The 17,018-nt window shown below is 39.4% G+C and overlaps 1 pseudogene; it reads left to right on the top strand.

The window, feature by feature from the left end:
- The first annotated feature begins 566 nt into the window (after positions 1–566).
- Positions 567–1,811, top strand: LOC122742489 (annotated as a pseudogene).
- Positions 1,812–17,018: the final 15,207 nt, after the last annotated feature.

A 17,018-nucleotide genomic window follows, 5' to 3' on the forward strand; every position in this document is an offset into this window, starting at 1 on the left:
CTAGCTGTGTGACCCTGGGCAAGTCACTTAACCCTCATTGCCCCACCAAAAAAAAAAAAATGGCATTGATCCCTCTGTGGCATTGCTGAGACTTCATTTTATAAAAAAAAAAACAAAAACAAAAACAAAAACTTATAGAAATACTTTTGGAACAAAGAAAGCTCATTTCACAAAGCAATAACAAAGCCTAAACATGGATATATGTGTATATGAATATATCGGTGTATGTGTGTATGTTATCAAAAGTAGCTAATTCCTAGGAAGAGTCCAAGATATGGCTAAGATACAAGAATAGAATCAAAAGGCGCTTGACCGGTGACATCCACATGAACTCACTCAACAGTATATTGACAAAGAAGCATCAAAAAAATGTTGAGTCACGCAAAGTTGTTAATAGAAACTAAAGCATTCTGGTTAGCGATTCGAGACATTGACACCAGAGATCCTAGAAAGGTGATTGCCTTAAGGACCGTATACTTATTAAATGCCATTTATAAAAGGAAATGGTAAAGACTTCAGGATCGACGCCTTTGGAGCCGGAGCTGGACCCGGAGGAGTCCGCGCCCTTGCTGCTACCCTCGGCCTCGCCATGCCTTCGTCCATCTTCGCCGATGTACCCCAGGCGCAGCCAGTCCTAGTGTTCAAGCTCACTGCAGACTTCCGGGACGACCCAGACCCCCGCAAGGTCAATCTAGGAGTGGGAACATGTCGCACAGATAATTGCCAGCCCTGGGTTTTGCCAGTAGTGAAAAAGGTGGAACATCAGATTGCCAGAAATGACTCTCAAAACCACGAGTACTTGCCTATCTTGGGATTGCCGGATTTCCGAAACAATGCTTCCCGCATTGCTCTTGGGGATGACAGCCCAAGCCATCAAGGAGAAGCGGATAGGAAGCGTGAAGTCTTTGGGGGGAACAGGTGCCCTTCGAGTTGGAGCCGAGTTTTTACGCAGGTGGTATAATGGAACAAATAATGCAGCCACTCCTGTCTATGTGTCTTCTCCAACCTGGGAAAATCACAGTGGTGTGTTTGGTGCTGCTGGCTTTACGGATATCAGAACATATCATTACTGGGATGCAGCTAAAAGAGGGCTTGACCTTCAGGGCATGCTGCAAGATATGGAGAATGCTCCGGAGTTCTCTATCTTTGTCCTTCATGCCTGTGCACACAACCCCACTGGCACTGATCCAACTCCAGAGCAATGGGAGAAGATTGCTGCTGTAATGAAGCGCCGATTTCTGTTCCCTTTCTTCGACTCAGCCTATCAAGGTTTTGCATCTGGGGATCTAGACAAGGATGCCTGGGCCGTCCGCTATTTTGTGAATGAGAGCTTTGAGCTCTTCTGTGCTCAGTCCTTTTCCAAGAACTTCGGGCTCTACAATGAGCGGGTGGGGAACCTGACCGTGGTTGGGAAAGATGGTGATAACGTCCTGCGTGTCCTTTCCCAGCTGGAGAAGATTGTGCGTGTCTTGTGGTCCAACCCTCCTGCTCAGGGTGCTCGGATAGTGGCCACTACCCTTTCCAGCCCTGAGCTCTTTAATGAGTGGAAAGAAAATGTTAAGACAATGGCTGACTGGATTCTATTAATGAGAGCTGAACTCAGGTCTCGCCTTGAAGCCCTTGGCACCCCAGGAACCTGGAATCACATCACTGAACAGATTGGAATGTTCAGTTTCACAGGATTAACTACTAAGCAAGTGGAATATCTGATAAACGAAAAGCACATCTACCTACTGCCAAGTGGCCTGACCACAAAGAATCTGGATTACGTGGCTACCTCCATCCATGAAGCTGTAACTAAAGTCCAGTGAAGAAGCACCAAGCCAACCAGCACCACCAAAGTTGCTGTCTCTCATGTCTGTGTATCCCCTGCTTGCACAAACCCATTATCTATATAGTGTCACAGTGACAATCAAAGGACTGAAATTACTCCCATGGCCGGGATACCAAAGTTTGATGTGATTTGAGGTTGCCCAGGATTAGGGCCCTTTTGGAGACCCATGCAAAATGAACATTTTAATATAAAGGCAAAAAGAAGAAAGAACAAACTCCCAAATCGTTTTAATCATTATGTGAGTTAAGCATGTTGACCCATCCTCCCCCAATCAGTGTGTTCATAGTTCATTTGCTTCTGTGTGAGTGTTGTAAAGGATAGATTGTGTCAAATCATTGATTCTTGGAGCAAAACCCAACCCCAAAGATCAAGTCAGCCAGAAGAGCTGTGTGATTATAGCCATTGGTAATGCCATTAAAGACAAACAACGTTTTATGTCTGCAAAAAAAAAAAAAAAAAAAGGAAATGGCAGTAGCTTTGTGATATAACACAGCAAAAAATTTAGCATCTCCCTGGTTACCTAGACAGGTACAACCAAGTGGTTAGAATTATAAACCAAAAGCCTTCTATAAGTTATAGAGTAAAAGATGACATTGTTATACTATAAACCCAAAAATATACTTAAGAATTCAACAAATAAACACTTCTGGAATGAAAGCATCTTTACATACAGATCTATTGCCCACCACTCTCTGGATCCATAAACATTTAAGAACATCAGTTTTAATAAATGTCAGCATGTTGAATATTTACAATCTCCAAACTATATGGAATGAAAAGTTTCCAAAATATAGAGAAAAAACTAGAATTACAAGGGATGAAGATAAAGCATATGTCATCTCTGGCCCTGTCTGCTGCTGACATTTTCCCAAAGTGCTTTCATTGAGTCTACAGAAGATGAGCTTACACCACAATACTCTTATTCAATTACAAAAAGCAATCGATTTGCCTATCTCCACAATAGTCCACAATATACGTTAAATATAAGATAATAATAGCAGGATAGTGACTTGTCTAAGGATTGTTTCTATCTGCACTCATTCCAAAAAAAAAAAAAGATGGAAAGGTAATAATAATAAAAACAACAAGCTTTCAATCTGGAACTTACAGGTAAAATTCCATTATAATGAACTCCTTGGACTCCAATTTGTTTCTTGTAATGGAATTTCATCCAAACAATAACATTACAAGAAATCACATTTTTTGTTCTACAGGAATAAGAACTAGCTCAAAGCTGATATCCTGACTCTCTATAATGATCAAGACCAATGTTGAAATGAAGAAAGTTGCTCTGAATCCAATAAAAGGAAATAAACTACAGTCATGTGTTTTCAAAGATGCTAAGGTAGGGAAGGAAGAATGTAAGGTTATAGCAAAGCAGAAGGTTATTTTAGTGAGTCTGGGGAATTTAGGTCTAAGATGTTTGAGATAGGAAGAGGTTAAGGGAATTAAAGGGGATTTCTTGGCAAGTCACTGAACCTCACAGGATCTTATAATTTAAGATTCTAAGCTGCAGAGAAGTTTCAGATCAGCGATTGCAGAGGGAGTTTCCTCATTGGAAACTTCCTAAATTGATGAAATCACAAGTCCAGACCAAAAGAGGATTTGAGGGAGCAATAACATGCTATTTGATGTCAGTTCCAAAGAATGGTAAGGCATTCAGATTTTGCTGAGCATTCTTTTCCTCCTTCCCATCTAAATAATCTAACATTAGATACTAGATAATCTAATATTTTTCATATAATGACATGAAATGGGACCTTAGACATAAAACAGCTAAGTAAGCCACTTGGGTAAAAAGTTGTATGAAGAACATAATACATCTCAGAAGATAAACTAGAGCCAGATTCTGAAAAGTTCTAAATTACAAATAGAATTGGGGGAGGCAGGGAGGATTTTTTTTATCCTAAGGGCAAGAAGGAGACACTAAAGCTTCTTTAACAGTGAAGTGAAATGGCCATGCTTTAGTAATATCAATTTGGCAGCTGTGTGGAGGATAGATTGAAGAGGAATGAGACCAATTAATCCAATTAGGAGGTGATTGAAATAGTGCAGATGAAAGGTGATGATGGCCTGAACTTGGCAATGGTTGTATGAATCAGAAAGGGGACATATGTGCCCTCGTGGGGGACAAATATTGTGGAAACAGAATCCACAAGACTTGGCAACTGATATGTAGAATGAGGGAGAGCAAAAAGTTGAGGATTAGTACAAGGTTGAAAATTTCAATGAATGAATGTTAGGAAGAGACATGGCCTGGGCTCAGCAAGGTGGGGTGAGGGGAGGGGAGATAGAGATAATGTGGTTCATTTTGGATATATTGAGTTTGAGATGCCCTCAGGAACTCCAGGTGGAAATATTCAACTGGCATTTGGCAGTTCCTGTGGTTTAGGAAAGAAACTATCGCTAGTTATAAAAATCTGAGTTAGCTGCATGGGGGTGATGAAGTCATGAGAGTTGATTAGGTCAGGGAGAGAAAACATAGGAAGAAAAGGGAAGACAATCTAGGAAGAGGACCCACAGTTAGGGAGCTGGGGTAAGGATGATGAGCCGAAAAAGGAAACTGAGAAGGCATTATGAGACAAGTAGAAGGAGAACTAAGAGTGTTGTCACAAAAATCCAGAAAGGACTCTTCAGAAGGAGAGGCTGGCCAACACTGTCAAATACTGCAGAGAGAAGTAAAAAAGAATTAGAACTGAATAAAAAAAGAACATTAAATTTAAAGGAAGTCGTCAGTAACCTTGGAGAAGGCAGTTTCAGTTGAGTGTTGAAGCCAGAATCCAGGCTGCAAAGACTATAAAATAGCAGATGAAATGGAGAATGAGTGGAGGTGGCTTTTTCTAGGAACGTGTCTCTAAAAGGTTACCTCTCAAACTGATCCCAAATGATCTGTAAGGTGTCTTCTGGATCTAAATCCTATGCATTTTGCCTTCACACAGAACTTTTCTTTGTGACAGTATTTATCAGTCTTGCTTCATTCAATCAACTAGAGTATAAACTCCTTGAAGGCAGACACCATGCTTTATTTTTTTTTCTCTCCTAGTGCATACCATAAGTCCTTGAAGTACTGGGAATTTAAGAAATGTGTTAAATGAGTGAATGTTAAACGGATGAATGAACTCAATTCATTTATTGGTAAGCAATATATACAATGGAGAGAAATACCCATCGAACCTCATTTAGCAGCTCTCAAGGCTGTTCCCTGCCAGCAAATGAGAGACTTTGGGAAAGCTATTTTTAACTATTTCAGGATCTTTATTTTAACAGTAAGAGGCAGGGATTGAAAAACTTTGGTAAATTACTGCTCTAGCGATTCGAATTGTCTAGAAGAAATAAGATAGCTGTCAAAAGAAGCAGGTCAAGGATCAGGAGACACTGACTCATTCAGATGTTACAACAAAATGCTCTGCCAATCCATTACTGGCTGGAGGTCTAGCATCATTGTCACCTCCCTTATGCCTCATAGAATCAGGCGCTTCCTTCACAGTATGGCTAAAAGTTCACTTTAGCCAATTCCCCAAGGATTAGTGCTTTTCACCTCCTGAAACTGCTATATTTTTTTCTGTTTATATTTCATATATTCTTATCTGTGTACATGTTCTGCTCTCCCCTTCCTCTCCATTCTCCTTCCCCCCAGGCCCACAGTAGAGTATCAGCTTCTTAAGATTGGGGCCTGTTTCACTTTTCCCTTAGACCAGAGTAGGCACTCAATAAATGCTTGATGGATCGAATTAATTTCAGTTACAACTAGCTCTCCCATGGTTAGATAAGAAAGTTGGTGTCCCTAATGCTTTTCTTTTCTCTCCCTCAGCTCTCATATTAAATCAGTTACCAATTCTTGTCAATTCCATCTCTATAACACCTGTCAATCCTCTCCTCTCCATTTCCATTGATACCACCTTCAGTCAGGCCCTAATTACTCCCTGCCCTGACTATTACAATAACCTCCTACTAGGCTTTCATACCTCCAATACTGTGCCCCTTTTATACATGGTTCATACCACTGCTATCTTCCTCATGCACATTATAGCACATACCTGGAGTCTTCTTACCAAAATCCCTGTTTACATTGGCAAGTTATATTTTCAGAAGGTGATTGCTACTCCTCTGAGGGAAAAGGGAACATTTCTAATGATATAGCTCACGAGGCCCCACATACAAGGGTATGCTTGTCCTATTGATAATAAGTGGATATTAATTAATCAACCAGGCTTAATTGCTTTTAGAAGGGATGTCTTACCAAAATGGAGCAATAAGAAATTAGATGCGAAAAAAAGAAATTGGAACAATACAGCATTCCTCCCCCCAACACCCCAAAGTCAGTGACACATTCTCCCACCAGTACCTACAGAATTCAGAGGAAAGTGAGCTCCTAAGTAGAGAACATTTGGCAAAGTGGCTAAATCACAGTTCCTGGTCCTTTTCCTGGACTCCTTAAGATGTCCCCTTTGGGTGTGATGCAGCTTTTGCTGGACTTTTTGTAGTGTCCTAAGGCTGCCTATTTTTCCAGCATGTATAGTTTGTCCTTAGCTCCTAATATAGACACTGATGCCAGTCCCTGCTGTCTCAGGGGATGTTTGAGGATACCAATGAGAAGTCTAAATCCTCTAGCCCTCCAAAGTTCAAAAGGTCATGTACCATTATTAAGGGGCTAGGGAGAAAACAGAGGTGCTTTTCACTACCAAGTTATTTCTTTCCAGGGGCTTGTCTGGAATTATTTCCTCTTCCAGCCTGCCAGACAGTTCAGAGGTGGCTTGCTATTTTATAGAAAACCCACAGGGCATGGTAAAGTCTCCTCGGCCAATAAAATACACCTCCTGTGGAGTATCACTCCATTTTGTCCAATGACTTTCAAAGACTTTTCACATATGCCCTTGATTAATTATTGATTTATTCAATAGAGGTGTTCTCCCAATTTAAGTGAGATGGGGTGATTGATTGATACAATGGAGATGCCTAGGCCTTTTTCTCATCTAGGTCATCCCCCTGATTGATTGATTGATTGATTCAATGCAGAAATCCAGATGACCCTTGGTCATGTTTCTCTTCTGCTTAAGAATATTCAGTGAATCAACATATGCTAATTCTTACAGTACATCATTATAGATTTAGCATTAAATGAAATTTTAGAGATCACCTAATGCCATTCCATCATTTTTAAAGACTTTTCTACTAAACATTCAAGCCCCTCTGTGATTTGAGTTCACCCTACAGTTCAACCCAATTGTCTATTACCATACTTCAGATACTGTGTTTCAGTCCAACTGGACCACTCTCAGTCCTTCAATATAATTCACATTGTTCTTCCTTCCCCTTCTTCATCTATTGGAATTCACATCTTTAAAAGCCTAATTTAAATGGACCCTTTTCTAGGAAGCCTGCCTAATCTTCCTTCTCAGCCAGTCAGTTACAACTTCTCCTTGGACTCTCCTCACCCCAACCATAGCTATTTGTTGTGCATCTCTCTGATGCGTTTATCATATAATATTGTATATTATAGCTATAAGCATTTGTGTCATATCAGCAGGATGGGTGCTTAGTAAATGTCTGAATAAACAATGAATGGATTAATGACTAAGTGATATAGGCCCTAGAGGGGCCTATATTAAGCCAGTCCAAAATAAGGCAATGTAAAACACCAGGTGGCTGCGAGAAGAGTTTATTTCAATTGCCTTTCATGATTCAGGATCTGTTCCAAACTGCCAACACCTAGTATTATAGAGTTTCAGTTTCTTTTCCATAGCAAAAACCTTTTGTGTGTTGTAAATACAACTTTTACATCAATCCATATTCACTGAGATTGGTCCCTGCCCAAAACCCTCTGATTTTCCTCTCCCCATACATATACTGCCCTCCATTCCTTTTTTTTTTTTTTTTTGCAGGGCAATGGGGGTTAAGTGACTTGCCCAGGGTCACACAGCTAGTAAGTGTCAAGTGTCCGAGGTCAGATTTGAACTCAGGTACTCCTGAATCCAGGGCCAGTGCTTTATCCACTGTGCTATCTAGCCACCACCCCCCATTCCCTTTAACCATTTTTCATTTTATTTGTTACAAGTGTGGTCCAGGGGCAGTTAGGTGGCACAGTGAATAAAGCACTGGCCTTGGATTCAGGAAGACCTGAGTTCGAATATGGCCTCAGGCACTTGACACTTACTAGTTTACTAATTGTGTGGCCCTGAGCAAGTCACTTAATCCTCATTGCCCCACACAAAAAAATAAAATAAAATAAAATAAATTAAAATAAGTGTGGTCCATATTGGGGAAGGAGCCCAGCCACCATGGCTCATATTTATAGGGAGCATTAAAGTCTGAAAGGACTTTATACACATCTCATTCATTCCCCACAACAACCCCGTAACATACATGCTACTCTAATCCCCAGTTTACAGATGAAGGGCCTGAGGCTCAGGGAGGATAAGTGATTTGCCCAGGGTTGTCCACCTAGAAAGTATCTGAATCAAGATTCAAACTCAGATCTTCCTGACTCTGAGTCTAGCACATCATTCATTATACTAAGTTCTCCCTTGCTGCCCCACCATGGGGAGTCACCTAGTGATTCAGTCCTACCAAGCTCTTAAATCTTGGAAATGAAAGTATATAGGATTAGAAAACACCAGTGACCTCTGGCTAAGAAAGTCAGTGTTTAATGCAGGTTTAGCTTTGCTGTTTTGTAATAGACACTTCAATAAAAGTATCAGGTACCTTCTTTCTTTAGAACAATCAATAACTAACCCTGCACTATTCTTAAAATCTCTCTCTCTCTCTCTCTCTCTCTCTCTCTCTCTCTCTCTCTCTCTCTCTCTCTCTCTCTCTCTTTCTCTCTCTCTCTCTCTTTAGCCCTCTCCCCTTCCCTCCTCTTCTCTCTGTCTCTCTGTGTCTGTCTCTCTCTCCCAACCCCAACATTTCTGCACCAAGATTTTCAAATCTTCAAAATTCAAAATGACAAGCCTCCCTTTAATGGGAAAGCCAGCCCACTCTAGGGTCTCTCAAACCTTAATTATTTCAGAGCCAGGTTGCCAACTGTACTGTTGGCTCAGAAATTGTATTTTACATTCCTGCGGCAAAAGTATTTCTGATCCCCAAGTTGTTATCAAGTGCTAACTACTCATTGCTATAAATCAGCTTGTCAGTACCTGCTGACTTCCTTGGAATAAGGATATACCACACACAGATACATTGAGGTTGTTCAAAAAGTTAATATACAAGGTGCTCTAAGTGACTTGGCAAGTGATTATTATAAGTATTTAAGCCACAATTCATTGGTGTTTTCCCACCCAGCATGGCCTTGGAGTCTAGCATTGGTCATTTTATAGAATGCTGTTTCACATTTAACAAAGCACTGGATTCCTCACACACCACATTCCATCTTCTATCTCAGTTCCTTGACATTGCTTGTCCCACACTCCTGGCATGTCTTCCCTCTTCTCTTCCACCTTTTAAATCTCCTGTTTCCTTGAAAGCTTAATTCAAATACCATCTTTAATATGGCATCTTTCCTGATCCCTCTCAGCTGTTAATACTTTCCTTATCAAAATTACCCTGCATTTACTGAATTTCTTTTATATGAATTTCTCTGTATCTCTATTGTGTCTCACAATAGAAGCTAAGGCTTGGAAGGTGATGATGGTTCTATATTCTCAGTGCCTAGAAGAGTGTCTGTCACAGGATATACATTGCCACTGATTCTTTGAGAGTAGAGAGTCTAGGTTCTAATCCACTCTTGACATTTATCATGTGATGCTGGAAGGATCCTTATGTTCTCTGGGTCTCTTTCCTCATCTGTACAACAACTTTGATGGAGCCTTGCTATGTCAGTGCTCTAAGCCACTCAGCATCTGAAGAGCAGAAGTACAGGGTCTCTCTGTATATGCTGCTCTTTCCCTTCCTAGGGTTCAGCTTTCCTTCTTCCTCCCAGAAACTTTACCTTTGCCTTTGCAGCCCCTCATTGACAGAAAAAAAATCTTCCCTGTAAACTTCAGAATATTGGAAATGAATTTCTGCAGCAGAAACACTTCTTGCCTCTAGAAATTGAAACACAGCATACTCTACCTAAGTACCATATGTCTGGGAGAGCAGCCATTTGTAATTAAGGGTCCCCCAAGTGGTAGACAATTACAGCTAATCCACTTTATAGGGTTCTCTCTCTCTCTCTCTCTCTCTCTCTCTCTCTCTCTCTCTCTCTCTTTCTCTCTCTCTCTCTCTCACTCTCACTCTCACTCTCACTCTCACTCTCACTCTCACTCACACACACACACACACACACACACCTAACAAAATATTGTGCAAACAATGATATTGTAGTGCAATGCATAATGCACTGGTAATTAACCTTGGGAACCGACTTTTTGAACAACCCATGTCTACATGGAAAAAGAATCAAAATGCCTTAATTAAGAATAAGAGCATCCCTGGGAATTAGGGTCAGAATGGAATCCAAAAGATGATGGATTGGTCATTTTGCCTTGCTCCCTAAATTCCATAGAGGCAGACCTGATTTATCCTAAAGAGATAAAGAAAGATTTGATTCCAGCTGATACAAACCTGGAATGTCAGCCTTCAATGATTATTCCAACCCTCTAATTTTACAGACAGGAAACCTGAAAACCAGAGAGGGAAAGAGACATGACTGAGGTCAAATAGCCAGAGTTGCTGATTCTCAATCCCAGTTCTCCTGGGTCTTAGTCAAAGGTTTTCTCCACAGTTCTGATCACTGAAGGCTTATGATTTTCTAACTGAGATTCTAGATGGCTTTAAAGACCTTCAGGATAGAAACTTGGTCTTTTTCAATGATTGTGTTGTAATTATTGGCCAGCAGCATGTTCTTCGTATAGATCTCTGTCTCTGTTTATCTATCTATATCTGTATGTCTTTCTCCATCTCTGTCTGTTCTCCCTGCCCCTGCTCCAGTCTCTCCATTTCTTTACATTCTTCTTTGAATCAACTCTGTCTTAGAATGACTGAATTGATAACAGCACAAGTCTGCCAGGGCATTTCCCCTCTTGGTTCCATGATAGACACTCTGAATCTAGGTTACTTTCAATCACACAACACTTTGGATGTATTCGCTTGCCCAGAGATGATCTGCCTTCACAGCCAGATACTATTTTGGGCCTGTTGTCTGATGCATGAAAATTGGTTCTTACAGGGCCTTTGGGGGCTACTGCGTACTTGAGATAGAACATTTATGGGGAGAGTACTTCCAAGCAGACTCACTCTCTTCTTGCAGTGGGAATAATATTTTCATAGCCAGAACTTCTTAGTTCAGTAACCTGGTTTAGTGGCTTTAAAAGTTGAGGTGCTACTCAGAGACCAAAAAAAGATTATTATCAATAAATGAAACGTCTGGTAGTATCCCAGGGTGTTTCCATTTGTATAAAGCAATGATTGAATTCATTCACAGAGGAGCCTGAGAGACAAGGAACCTATATCAGCCCAGAGGGCCTGGGGTGTAGCCAGAGGACTCTTGAAACAAAGTGACAATATTGGCTATTATTAAAAGGATGTGGGGGTAATGGGAAGGATCTACAGAAAATAAATATAGTAGAGTTAGAACATACATCCGATGGGTTGTTTAGTCTGAAAAAGCATTGCTGAACGGGCATGGGTGTAGGGTGTAGCAAACATTCGCTGCAGCAGATAGAGGCTCACAAGTGCAGGATACTAAATCATGTCCACAGAGATCAAAAGGACATAGACAAATTTCAGTAAGAAAGATACAAGTTAGAAAAAGAAGGACCTGGATACCAGAGCTGTTGTTCATCCTTTGTTTTCAAAGAGAACCATAACATCATAATTATTTTCATCTGCCTATTCTGCTGAGGGATGCCTTCACATGCTTGGGGTAGACATCCCCCTAACTCATTGATGGTGATAAGCAGCCCTGAAAAGGGCTCAGCAAGTCTTTATACCATGGGTTCTAGTCCTCCCTGAACAACCCATACACCCCAGCATATCAGAGTATTAAATACTGGAGCATGCCACCAAGACAGGTGATAAACTCAACCACTGGGAAGTAGAAGTTTCTACTTATTATCTATACAACCTTGTTCAAGTCATTTAGCCTTTTAAAATTATTTTTTAATCTGTAAAATGGTGATTAACCAATAAATCCACAAGCATTGTAAAGTGTTTTTATGTGCCAGGCACAATGTTAGGCACTAAGGATACAAAACCCAGGAATTAAACAGTTTTTTCTCTCAAGGAACTTCTTTCTATATTGTTGTGGAAGTTTCTACATGCACATATAGAAGTCTATGCAGAATAAAACAAAATTAATATGAGGTAGTTTGAGAGGGAGGAAGCTGGTACTAGAGATCATTAAAAAATCTCTTATAGAAGGTAATATGTGAATGGAGTCTTGGAGGAAGTGGGTGATGCTTTGAGGCATTGGCAAGAAGAAAATGAATTGCAGGTGCAAAGATATGGAGAAACATTGCTGTGTGTGAGAAACAAAGAGAAGGCAAATGTGTTAGATTACAGGGTGTAGGAAGGAAAGTAAGGTATAATGAGATAGAGTATAGGGTGGAATCTTAAAAGTCAGAGTGGTTTCTATTTTTATCTAAAGATAGGAGGGAGTCACTGGAGTTTTGCAAGTAGAAGGATGTGGTCATAGCTACACTTTAGGAAAATCACTTTAGTAGTTGTATGTGTACGATAAATGAGGGTAGGGAGAGACTGAAACAAGCAAACCAATTAGAAAACCATTGCAACAGCCAAGGAGAGGCATGATGAGGGCCAGAACTAAGATGGTGGCTAGGTGACTAGTCAGAAAGAGACAGATGCAAGAGATGTTCTGGAGGAAGAAATGACAAGGTTTAGCAACTGGTAAGATATGAGGAATGAGGTAGGAGTGTAAGCCAATATCAAGGTTACAAAGTTGGGAAACTAGAAGAATGTGAGTGCCCTTTACAGAAACAGAAAAGTTTGGTAGAGGAATGGATTCTGAGGGAAAGATAATTAATTCTGTTCTAGACTTGTTAAGTTTGAGTTCTTTAGGACAAAACTTCTTTAACTGTGGTTTGTGACCCCATATGGGGTCACATAACCGAATGTGGGGATCACAAAAAAATTGGCAACAGTAAAAGGTTATCTATACCTATTTTATATAACTATATACCCGGGGTTGCATAAAAATTTCTTGGGTGAAAAGGGGACACAAGTGGAAAAGGTTTAAGGGTGTAGGGGACAGCACCAGGGAGCAAAGAAGAGGCAGCACCCTGAGCAGGAAAACCCCAGGGAGAACAATAGATCATAGCAGTGCCCTGATCAATGACAGATGCTGTCAGAGCTCTGGACAGAAATATTGAAGTCTACCAATACTCTAAGCACAGGCAAACCTAAGGAAGTGGAAGTTAGCAGCCAAAACCCAGGAAAGTGAAGGCCAGACCAAAAAGAGCTTGACCACCCCACTCAAGGGTGTGGGAGGTAGTAGAGCCTGGCCTTATAAATAAATCTCAAGTCAACCTCAGGCTAAAGACAAGTAAACAGAAGACACCAAATGCTATGAAGAAATATTGAGTCAAGAATCATCCAAGAGGAAAACCCAGAAGAAAAGAATGACAACACAATAACTTCAAATAGAGCCTGAGAAACATGTCAACAAGAACTTAAATAATAGGGCTTATTATGGAGCAGGCACTATGCTAAGTGCTGGAAATAAAAATACTAGCAGAAAAAAGAAGGGGAGTCAGTCTCTGACCTCAAGGAACTTACATTCTAGTGAAGAAAGGCAATGCATTATAGGAAGTCAAAAGATGTTGGGAAAGGGGAGGGGGTTGAGATAAAATTGTACAGAAAGCCCAGGAGAGTCAAGAATGCAAACTAGAGAGGAATTAAGACTTTACTAGTCTGGACATCCTTCCTAAGATGGAGACACTGGGAGGAACCAGCCAATTAGAGGGAGAGGCCACAGGGGTAAAGGTCACTTCCAATGTGTGAAGTCCAGGGGTTGAGTGAGCTTGGTCACAAGAACTATAAAAGTACCTAAAAAGAATGAAGAAAATAAAATGAAAAGTATGGGCAAAATCATTGGAAGGAGAATTAATAGCTTAGAACAGGACGTGGTATGAGAGAAATTAACTCCATGAAAATTAAAATGAACCAAACAGAAATAAGTAGGGCAAAGGGAAAGGAATAAGCATTTCTATAGCACCCACTATGTTCTAGGAACTATGCTGTGTCCTATACAAATATTATTTCATTTGATCTTCACAACAACCCTGTGAAGGAGTTGTTCTTATTATCTCCATTTTGTAGTTGAGGAAACTGATGTTTGGTGACTTTCCCAGGGTCACACAGCTAGTAAGTATCTGAGAATAGATTTTAACTCAAGCCTTCCTGATTCCAGAACTAGTGCTGTATCCATTGAGCTGCTTATTTACTTAAATGACTCCATGAGACAAAAAAGAAATATTAGAACAAAATTTAAAAATTGGAGAAAAATATGTGTACTATCAAAAACAAATGATGTGAGAAATAAGTCAAGAAGAATTCTGATAAAATAAAAGGCTTGGATACCATATTTCAGCTAGGCGCAGGGCTAGCTGGTGTAGCTATATAGTGGGTACAGTACATAGAGTGCTGTCAGAAAGACATTCAAATCCAGTCTCAGACATTTACTAGCTGTGTGACCTGGAACATGTCTTTTAATGTTGTTTACTCATCTGCAAAATGAGCTGGAGAAGGAAATGGCAAACCACTCCAGTATCTTGGCCAGGAAAACCCCAAATGGGGTCATGAAGAGTCAAACATGATTGAAATGAATGAAAAATAACAACCACATTTCAAGACATCATAAAAGAAAACTGACTGGATCTTTTAAATCCAGAGGGCAAAATAAAAATAGAAAGAATTCACCAGTAACCTAAAAGAAACTCCCAAATGAAAGCTCCTAGGAATTTCATAGGCAAAATACAGTTTCCAGATTAATGAAAAAATACTAAGGAAAGAAAGAGTTCAAGTACCAAGGAACCACAATCAATATTACACAACATCTGGCAGCTACCACTATCAAGATCAGATCTTGGAAAATGAGAAAAGGGAAAAGGAGAGTGTAACAAGAGTGCTTCGATTATTTGTGTTAAGCACACTCCTCTTTTATACTACTTTGTAAAGAGGAAAGTGGCAAAGAAGTGAAAGCATAAAAGTCTAGAATGTGGTGAAGCCCAGAATTCACAATCATGACCAACCAAGAACATAAATGGAATGAACTCATCCATAAAATGAAAAAGGACACCAGAAAGTGTTAGTGAGTACAAACCAACAGTATATTGTTTACAATAAACATATTTGAAACATAAAGATTTACAAACAGGTAAAATAAAGCACTGGAGTGAATCATGCTTTAAGTGAACTCAAGAAAGCAGAGTAATAATCATAATCTAAGAAGAGGCAACAGTAAAAAAAATAAATAAATGAAAATGATTGAAAGATTAAACATGGAATCTTCATTACGCTTAAAGGTGACATAAAGAGTACATAAATAAATACATAATAAATAAATAAATACATAAATACTGACTAAACAAAGTATGTTTTTTTTTAATTTAGGAGTCTGATATGAATGGTGCCCAGCAAAGGAGACTGAGGAGTGGTCAGACAAGTAGGAGAACCAGCAAACTCAGAGAGTATGCAGGAGTAGAGGATAGCCAACATCCTCAGCTGCTATAGAGAAGTCAAGAAAGATGAGAATGGAGAAAATACCTTAACATCTGGCCATCAAAATACAGTGGAGGGGCAGCTAGGTGGTGCAGTGCATAGAGCACCGGCCCTGGAGTCAGGAGTACCTGAGTTCAAATCCAGCCTCAGACACTTGACACTTACTAGCTGTGTGACTCTGGGCAAGTCACTTAACCCCAATTTCCTCACTTTAAAAAAAACAGACAAAAAAAAATGTGGATAGAGTGGAGCCAAGAAGAAATCAGTTTTAATTCCTGCCTCAGAAACTTCCTAATCATGTGATCCTGGACAAATCAATTAGCCTCCTTGTGCCTCAGTTTCCTCTGCAATAACTGAAGAATAACTGCACATACCTCACAGAGTTGTTGTGAGGATCAAATGAAAACGTTTTGCAAACCTTCAGGAATTACGTAAATGCTATTATCATTACTACTATTTAATAGAATATAACTGCCCCATAAGAAATGAGGAAAGGGATAGTTTTTGCAAAAACCTGGGAATATTAGAATGACCTGATATAGAATGATAAGAGCAGAACCTGAACAACAATTTATACATTACATTGTAAAAATTATTTTGAAAGATTTAAGAACTGTTATCAATGTAATAATCAACCACAATTGCAGAGTATCAGTGATAAAGCATGTGCCCTACTTCCTAACTGAGAGGTGATAGACTCAAGGTCTAGAATGGGACACATGTTTGCAGACACAACCAGTGTGGAAGTTTTTTGCTTAACTATGCATATTTGTTGCAAGAGTTTTCTTTTTCTTTTTCAATGGTGGACAGTTGCAGGGAGTGAAGGAAGGAAGCTATAGGGTGGTCAAAGAAAAAGGAAAGATGGTCACCAAAGCATTTTAATGCACAGAAGAGAACAGAAAGAAGGTTAGAAGAAAAAAAAGATAAACAGAACAGCTCTGCAAGTTTCATGTTGAATTTATTATGTACTTGAAAGTTTCATACACAGGCCTATTTTCTGCTTATATATGTCTATGTATATATATATATATAGCATATATGTATATATATTTCTGTTCTGCTATATATAGATATATATGGCCTATATATATTCTGTACTATTATATTCTGTTCTGTGTGTATATAAATATTCTATCCTACTATATATACATGTATATTCTACTACATAGTCTTTATATGTATATATTCTACTATATATGTAAAATTTTCATTGTATTCAGGTTTTCTTAAATTCAAAATAAATAAATAAATGTGTATTTGTGTGTGTATATGTAACGCTGGAGAAGGAAATGGCAAACCCATTCCAATGTCTTTGCCAAGAAAACCCCATGGACAGTATGGTCCATGGGGTCACAAAGAGTCAGACATGAATAAACTGAACATTATCTTTATATTTTTTATATATTTTATACATATATAGTATGTATAAAGATAGATAGATATTATGAGACACCTAATTTGGAAAAGGTTATTGGTAATATTCAACTGGAACTTAGAAAAGAAAGAGAGAAAAAGAAAGAACTCGATT

Source organism: Dromiciops gliroides, chromosome 2 (assembly GCF_019393635.1).
Source record: "Dromiciops gliroides isolate mDroGli1 chromosome 2, mDroGli1.pri, whole genome shotgun sequence".
Classification (NCBI taxonomy): domain Eukaryota; kingdom Metazoa; phylum Chordata; class Mammalia; order Microbiotheria; family Microbiotheriidae; genus Dromiciops; species Dromiciops gliroides.